The following is a 9,744-nucleotide window of genomic DNA, read 5'->3' on the forward strand; positions in this document are numbered from 1 at the left end:
CAGTGGAACACTGGAAGTCTTTGCACACAAGTTGTTGTTCAAAATGACCCACATCAATCACCCGCAATCAAATGGTGGTCATATTCTCGAACGTTGTTTACTGCAAAAATGACCGGATAGAAGTAACAAATACCTTTTATTTTTTACTTTTTTAATCAGCTGTGTGTTCAACATCCATCAATAAGCATTATTTGATCTTTCGACGATTCGACGGCAACACACTCCTTTTGCTTCGCACGACATCTATATGCGGCAATGACTAACCAAAAAGTCGGAAAACTTCGAATCTCTGATGGCTTATTGTGGATCAAATGTCCGTTAGCCATACTCGTGCTCTTTTATCCATCCGATAGCAACTTGGACACTCGTTTTAGCCATATCATCATTCGAATGCAAAAAAATGCAGCTTAGGTCAAACACAGTCGTCTACGGCAATTACGCGAGTTTATCCCCTGATCAGTGAAGGGAAAAAGTTTTCTATTCTCTCTCTCTCTCTCTCTCTCTCTCTCTCTCTCTCTCCCTCTCTCTCACCCTGCACCTTTTTCTCTTTTTTTCCCATTCCTGTAGAAACTTTGCCTCTTTCTTTTACGAATAAATTCGGGTAGGAGAAGTAAGGTTCTGTACTAACCACACTCTGCCAGGTGTAGTTACCTAAGCTTATAGATTAAGTTCCATATTCTTTCACGCTTTTCTATGCTGAAACTGCAAGAACGAGGTTGTAATTGTAACAAACTCATTGACTCACATTGGTCGAGGTTGTGCAGTAAAGCGGAACGAAGATGTATAAATGTTACAATATATCCCCAGGTAATAATAACAGGTGAACTGGCAAAACTCTATAGGGAAATTTTCTTTCATCATCACAAACTAGATATGTATAGATATAGTTATTAGTAACTGGTTTGAAATTCACTAAACAATTATGAAATTTTATTAATTCATTCACAAAAATTTTACCCAAATTGTTTGCCTTTAAGCGTACAACGTTCTTATACTAATCCCACTATCTTTGCAAGCGCTCGCACATGTTTACATCAAAATATTTACACAAATTCTATGCAATTATGGTAAACAAGGCTACGTTATAATTTATATCTGCATATGTCATGGCCGTCAAATGCAATGTTTTTCAGCTTAAAGGAAATGAAATGGTAGAAGAAAAAGAAAGGATACGTTTGCGAGTTAGGCCCCTTCTGGCACGGACACATATAGAAAGTGAATCTTTAGCGTTCGTATGAATCATTCAAATAAGTTGCCATTTAAGCACAAACCGGTTAATTATAATTTTTTAAACTAAGCCCTTCTATTGGAGGGCTTTAACACCAAATATACCTACATATATATATATTAATATATAATTTATACTAATTTCTGTTGTTAATGGTCATCATCTTTTTGACAAGTTCGAAGAGGTCCTGTTTCGATTTATCAATACCATGTCCCCAATCAATGATTAAATTTTAATTGATTTTCAACTGCATGCGTGGGCGATCCTGGCGAACATCTCGATCATAGATTTTCCGAAATTCCTCCGCAGGATCGCAAGTTACAGATAAAAATATGAAAAAAAAATCGGAATTTTTTCCAGATTGTTTCAGTTTTTTCGGTATTGCGTTCGTATATGGCCGTCCTCCAATCTCACACTCTTAATCATTCGAGAAATGTCTACGCTAAAGTTCAGATTTCTATATTCATTTTTGTGACTGCAGTGCATCTCATAAAAGTTATCGAAGTCAAAATTACCCATAACCGTACAACTGGGAATATGTCATTGATATCTCGAAAACATGATCACCTGATATGGACCTTCCATATAAATAAAAATCATCAAAGATATTGAAGCTTTGCATGCCACATAATAACTCATGTTTGTTTAAGGTCAAAAGTCGAAATCGATCGTATTGGTACGAATCATTGTCAAAAGCGTTCGTCTTCGAACCCAAACAAGGCAACGTACCAAAATTGAATACATGGGCAGCCATCGAACGAACAGTTGGATATAGATCGATTTAGAAAATGGTTCTGAATCGATCGCCATAATAATAGAAGAATCGAGAAGGGCGAGACTATCTCAAATCTTTCTGGGCATTGCACACGTTGGCACAAATTCAACATATCTTTATATCACAGTTGGTGTAGGATATAAAAATAATTTCATGCTCAATAATTTGATGCATTCTCTAATCCATTTTTCAGATTGTACGTCTTTGCGGGGGGAGTATTTTTACATAAACCTGATATGATCGATTTCGTTTAAATAAATCGAATCCAATTCCCGAATATGGTTGGAAAGATCAGGAAAGAAAAGAGAAAAGACATCGCAACATAAAACCAAATGCAGTAAATTTTGTCGTATCTACTTACTTTTCCTGTTCATTTCAGAGAGGAGGTAAGAAGGCATTTAGTTGCAGACAATTATTGTTGGCAACATGTCAAAACTTTGTCCAGCAACTATTTTTCTGGTACAAATTATCTTAACTCGGCATATTTCATTGCAAGTTTACTTATGTTTTACAATTTTTGGTGTTTATCAGTTGGCACGGACGCCATGCAATTAACAATTTGTGCATTACGTGGTTTTGTAAGCGTAAGATGTAATTAACATAAAAAAAATAAATAAATAAATAAAAAAATGCAAACGGATACCCCGTTTGTACGAAAAATATATAAAAACCGAATTCATTTTTCTAATTGAAGCCTTAAATTCCGACATCGATTCTGTATCGAAAAGTTTAACAAAGATACCTCATCGACGTGAACAACAGACGTCTCTAGATGAAAAAAGGCGGAAACGTGGTTTGTCAACGCGCAGGCGTAATCGTAATCTGCCTGATGACAAACCGAGTAAGAAAACGCCAATCATCGTGCCAGAGATGATTAAACTTCATAGTTATAGAGATAGTTGGAGATTTACTTTTCTGGTAAGAGCGATGTCCATCCGAAAGTCATCTGAAAGTTTTAAGAGTCAAGCATCGGATGGCATTACAACTTCGCAACGATCAAACACTCTCTCCACATATTCCACCAATCACGGCCACTCACGCTGTCCGAAGCGAATACATTCCTAGGTCTTGAAATGTTTTCCTTAACTATATATGACGATTCGTTCACCGCACATTGAGGGGTATATTCAATTTGTCCAAACGTTTGCAACGCCCAGACGAAGGCAACCGAAATCCCACAAAATATATACATTCTTGATCTCAAATTCTGAATCGATTTAAACATGTCAGTCAGTCCCGGGCGTCTATATACTGGCTGTTGTAAACACTCTCCTGGCCGCAAAAGTTAAGTTATCGCCTTCAAATTTGGCAAAAACATAGAAAGTTCTTGCACGCAGGTTGATGTTGAAAATGGGCCAAATCGATCAAAGGACACGCCCACAGCACCACGTAAAATGAGAACACCTCTTTTTTTCAAAGGGAGTGAAAAATTGGTTCATTACTCATTACACATAAACTATAGCAAATAAATGTACACAAAATTTGAACGCATATTCTATGGGCGATGCTTTACTACTTGCATCAAAATGGGAAAAGATTGACCACAGCTTCTCAATATTATTGTGTATTTTTTTTACAATAACTTTAAAAAGCGCAGAAATAAGTTTCAAAAACTCTATAAAGTATACAAATTCTCATTTGGAATGAACGCAGACATGTCAACCTATTCGCTTGTCCATCTGTCTGTTGGCGTAACTTTATAGTATTTGTGGTAAACATTCTCTCGTTAGCGAGATATGTAGATATTGCCTACAAAATTTCCAAAAGAATATGGAAGTGTTCTAAATTTTTCACAGGACACGCCTACAACACCCACATAGCTATGCTACAGAGGCTTTTATTTTGAAAATAGAGAAAATCAGTTGCGGCCGCTCCATTTTATAGAGAATGAAAATTTCGCTCTTCTACTTCTTTTGTCTTTTTTAGGATAATGATGATGGGTATAATAGATTCGGTCCCGATCGAATTTAATTTGCTTACTTGTTTCCCCCGAAACGCAACGAATCGTATCGAATCGAATTTCTACAATGATTTATAAGACAGTTTACTATATCTATACATAGATAAGATTCATTTAATGCACGCAACTTCTTAATAAAAGTTGAAAAAGGGAAAACGAGAAATTGTTGTTATGTAAAATACTTGTACATAATTTCATGATTTTATTATATCCTAACCTTTACTTTTATGTCACAATAAATAAGAAATTTGTGAACGAGTGCCTGAAGTGCCTGAACGAGATGAAAAAAGCAAACCTGAGAGCTAAAAATTTTGCATTAGTTGTGAAAACTTTTACACTAATTAAATTAATGAACTATCATTTTTTATAATAATTACACAACAATATTCGCAATAACAAATCACTGCACAAAAAAACAAAAACAAGAAACGAGAAAAATGTTGATGAAGAAAAGAAAAAATATCATAGTTAAGAAAAGAGCTAACCGTGCATCCAATGAAAGATATTTTCTCCTTCTTCTCCTCGCCTGGCGAAGGCATGTCCGGCAATAATCTACGCTCTAAATAAGTTTTTGGTTAAGTTAATAGAGACGCGTTAGCATAAAGCATTTGCGAACTATAAGCGAATTGTGCCTGTTTTGATTCGGTTTAAAGATAATTTCTGTATATCTGGCCTCCGCTAAACATTAACATTATATTAAATATATTGTACGTTTCGTAACATTCAGAGATGTTTCGTCATTTTTGAGGATAATTGAATTGAAGTACGGAAGGCAAGTCAATTCTAAAGCCTTTAAATTTGATCTTCATCGGGGAATATAGTTTCCGTTGCTTAATTCGCTTTAAAATTGCGAAATACTTATGAAATTGAATTGAACGCTAAATACTCCAGCGCTAATATCACCTTTCTCTTATATTATTTTAGTAGCAAACTTACGGAATCTGAACAACTAAAGCCAGTTAACAACTGAAAGACAAAAAAAAGAAAAAAATTCCGCCACGTCACGAAGACAACAAACACAAATTCACCTTAACGCTCGCTTCAGAAAGCCATACAAAAGCAATATAAAAATTTATGTTTGCGTTTTTTCTTTTACTTTTTTATTTTATTTTTTTTTTTTTTTTGTCCTTTTTTGGTCACAGGAAGAAGACAAGGAAAGGAATAATGAAAGAAAAGAAAAGAGAAGAAGAGAAGAGAAGAGAAGAGAAAAAAATAAAAAAAGGAGAGAAGCAAAAAAGAAAAGAAAAAGAAAAGAATAAAATTGTAAAAGGATAAAAAATGAGTTTTCTTGGCGTCACAAACCTAATAGCGTTCTTTGAATGTTTGCTTGCACTCGCGCAGCAGGCAGGCAGACAGCATTACTGTTTAAAGTTAGTAGAGTTCTTTCCTTTCACAACGGAAACCTAATATATATTCAGTTTTTTTTTTTTTTATTTTTTATTTGTGTGTGTGTGTGTGTGTGTGTGTGTATGTACATACAAAGAACTATAACTTCTAACAAAGTTTACCTTCGCTTAGCAGCAGCAATCGAAGCAGAAAAGCAACACCACTCGCATAACACGATATAGAGAGAAACGAAAGGGAATATTTTATGAAATGATGTGGTTGGAGGAGGTATCGTGCGGTGTTGAGTTGAAAGCTTTGCTGTCGTATTTCGCATTTCGACAAACACCGTGCATAGATCCTTAAAATGAAGTGAGAGGATATCCTAGAAATATTATTCTTCGGTAAAATGAGGGGGGAATTTTTTATTTTTCTTGTCGTGGTTTATATGTTAAAACAAGTTTGGAGACAAACACTGTTTAGTTTACAGTTTTACTCGAAACAAAATACAATCTTTTCTTCAGTTTTGCCTTTGCCTTTACCATAAACACACACACATACACAAACATGCATACACACGCACACGTACACGCTTACACTTGCATGAAAAAATTGGCAGGAGTGACTGACTACACACCATAGCAACAGTATGCGACAATTTTTCATATATCTCTGCGCTGTAACCGTTAAACGTGACACTTAAAAGACTTTCAACTGCTTGGCGCACTAAATATGTTCTTTTTGTTTATAAATCGTTTAATATATGTTTATAAGTTTCCGTACCTAAAAAAAGTATTGACGGCATGAAGTATAAAACAAGAGAAGCAGAAAAAAAAACAATAAAAAATAAAAATAAAAAATTTCATCGTTATAAACGAGAAAAGTCGACTTGTTCGAAGTCTTACGCGACATCGTCAGGTGCAATTCTCTCACTTATCTTTATCGCAAAATATCAAAAATTATAATTTGTCGCTATATAAAGTTTGACTCTTTATAAAAACCGCTCATTATGGTGGGAGGATGCGACAAGTACACCGAACTAATCAAAAAACTTACCACAATAAGTTTATATGCGAGTATATGTGTATGTGTGCATATATCATAAAATATACATAAACATTACACCTGATTGCCATATAAAGGATTATTCTTGACGAGAACTGCAACGTTATGAGGAGTTAGAAAAGTAGACTTTCATTGGCCAAAAGTTCTTAGTTATAAGTCTGAATCGATTGGTATAATGAAAAATGAGATTATATCAACTAATATCTGAATGTTGCATACAACCGAACGAATTTAAGCTATCTACCGCGAAAGTATTGTCGGATATCAAAATAGAGAAAACGAATCGCTTGTGTGTAGAGGAAATCAAAATAAGGCAAAATTTCACATTAAAGGAAGAAATGTACAGAACGAACAGTAAATGGTTTTCCACAAAAGAACCCAATACTTGATTACGGATTGAAAATGATTTAATATGAAATGTCAGACCTTTCATAAAAGTATAATGAAATCGAGGCAACATAAAACAACATATAAAAGTTTTTAGGTTAAACTAAAGCGATTTATAAAAAAATTACTAAAAGTTTATGAATTAAATTAAATTGAGAGGTAGATTGATAGATAGAGAGAGATGGATAGATAGATAAAGAGAGAGAGAGAGAGACAAAAAATTTTAATTTTACATTAAAGAGAGCCGGATCACACGGAGTATGAAAAGAGGGGAAATATGCCCTCATACTTTTCCATGAATGGAAAATGCATTCATTCATCTCATCCATCGTACGAAGTGAAAACACTCTTCGAGAAATCATTTAAACAGAAAACATATAAAACCGTTTATAAAGGTTATACTAAGACGAAAATTGAGAATCGCATAAAAAGCATTTTAAAGCAAATAACTGTAGGCGGAGACATGCTCATTACAGAAATGAGAGTTACGTGAAATCATGGACAAAAATTACTAAAAGCCAGAATTCTTTAAAGCATTTTTCATACCGGATTAATATTTTTCTTTTGCACTCTGCACATAACAACTTATAATATGGGTATGTTAGGTTTATGAGGCTGTATGCAATATATCTGCAACGAATTGAGATAGATGCATCCGATGGGCGGAGTGACGATATGAATCGACTTAAGCGGACCTGCTTGTAGATATCTCTCCTCTCTGTCTGTCCAATAACCGTTCACGCATGCGGCGATTTTTAGTCAAGAATGAACACTCCTGAAAAAGAATCGATTGAATCGATCCAGTTTTACGACCAACTCCTCCCATACATGCTTTAGCGTTACTTGAAAAACTACTACTATCTTGTCATACTAAGCGAATGAGTAAATATTTCAATATGATGACGTCAGTTTAGGAACCTCGTCCCATATAAAAAAAAAAAGTCTTTATTATAAAAAAAAAATCAATCGATAAAAATGATAATACATTTTTATTTTTAGTTCTTCATGGTAGACAGATGATTAGAGTAAACTTTGTTGTGGTCTATCTAGTTCAATATTTGCAAATCTCGGCCATTATATAGCGAGAAAATCAAACTTTTTTTTTATATAATATTTTATGAGAAAGACAGATGAAGAATGGTTAAGCGATGCAAAATATCTGATAGTATCAACTTTGTCCAACTATCCTGGGTAACCTTTTAATTCGTTTCATCTATATATTTTTATGATATTTATTAATGATGCGAGTTAATGCTTATATCATGTTTGATATGATAAGTTCACTAAAATGCAACTTATCATTTTTTACTTACTCGGGCTCAGCACGCCCATAATTCGAACTTGGTTAACGACCATCAACTAGAAACACATGCACATGTGTCAAGCTTCAACTTCCAGGGTCAATTTTTACTTTGGCGAGCGTTGAAATATCGAATAAATGGGAAGAGAAAATGGACCGATCGGGGTCTAATCAAGTAGGCTCAGTTTTCCGAGACTATGATTAGAAATATATATAGTTCAAGTGGTTTTATATACTGATGTTCCTGGATATTGCCAACGCGATCACAAATTCAGTATATTCGCGACTTTCGTTGAGGTATATAAGAAGCGAAACTGCTCTTAAACTGCTCTTGACTGTTAAGTTATTATACCGACGATCCGGGCAACACTCGGATATAAGTTTCAGAGACGCCAGAAAATGTATATATTCCTGATCGGTATCAAACTCTGTCCGTCTATGCGTTTCTTTGTCCAATCGTCTGTCAGTCTGTCTTTGTAATAACAATTAAGCTTCACTATGGGAAACTCGCGACACATCCACGAGAACCTTTCGTTTTGCAAAAATAGACTAGAATGGACAAGACAATAAAAATTTTCTATAGCAAAATTCTGGTTTAATCTGGGCAAGTTTGTCCGCCCATCTGTCCGTCTTCCTGCCCGCAAAAAAAAAAAGAAGAAAAGTCGTCAAAACCATTTTACGTTGCTACATGTACACGATTACTAAGATGCGACAACAATGGGACGTAAGCTGAGAAAACGGTTGCTTTCCGTGCCTTGTATTCGTTACTTATAAACTACAACGGACAGACGATATCAATCTATTCATTTCTATTCTGCAAAAATAAAAGCAGCTAGTCACGCCCACCCAATATAATTGGATATGAAAATGTAGCTTTTTCTCTTTTTAGAATGACGACAATGAGCATAAATTATTTGGCCACAGCTGAGTATAATTTTTTTTTTTGCCATCTATTATACCTTATAGAACTTGTGGGACTTGAGGGTATATTAAGTTCGTGCGGTGGTATACAATACCCAGAAGCAGTTTAGGAGATAAACTGATCTTTTATTATACTGATTGAATTAGAATCACTTCTCGAATCGATCTAATCTTGTCTGTCTGTCTAAGCGTCTGCCGATCTTGGTTTCTTAAGTTCAATTTACAGCCTGCGTGTGCTTTGGTCGAAGAACGAACGCTACTTTAAAAATGGTTCGGATCGGATTTTTGTTTCCTTTGCACTTATGAACTTTTATGAAAGAGAGCTTAAGAGCCTTAAGAGGTATTGTTCAGAACCGATTTATGACAATAACCATGACTATGAATGAGTGAGGAACATATGGAACGATGAAATCGAAACGGCAAAGACGAGAACTTCTCCATATATATTCTCCATATATTCTCTATGTATATAATACAATAAGCAAGAGTTGTTGGCTCCTTTCGAAAAGACATTAAAAAGTCCATTAAATAGTTTCATCGGGTTTTTCTTTCTCCCTCTCTCAAATTTTATTCCCACAACAAGTAGCTTTAAAGTTAATTTTCTTTCTTCAGCTTAACAATATTGTTAACTAGAAAAGTAGGACAGAGTTTTTTGAAATTTTTCAATTTATGTTTTCGTCTTTTTTTTTTCTTAATTATTTTTATTGTTATTGCACTTCCGTCACATTTTACTTTAGGTTTTTTTTTTTTTTTTTTTTTTTTTTTTTTTTTTTTTTTTTTTTTTT

Source organism: Glossina fuscipes, unplaced genomic scaffold (assembly GCF_014805625.2).
Source record: "Glossina fuscipes isolate IAEA_lab_2018 unplaced genomic scaffold, Yale_Gfus_2 0, whole genome shotgun sequence".
Taxonomy (NCBI): domain Eukaryota; kingdom Metazoa; phylum Arthropoda; class Insecta; order Diptera; family Glossinidae; genus Glossina; species Glossina fuscipes.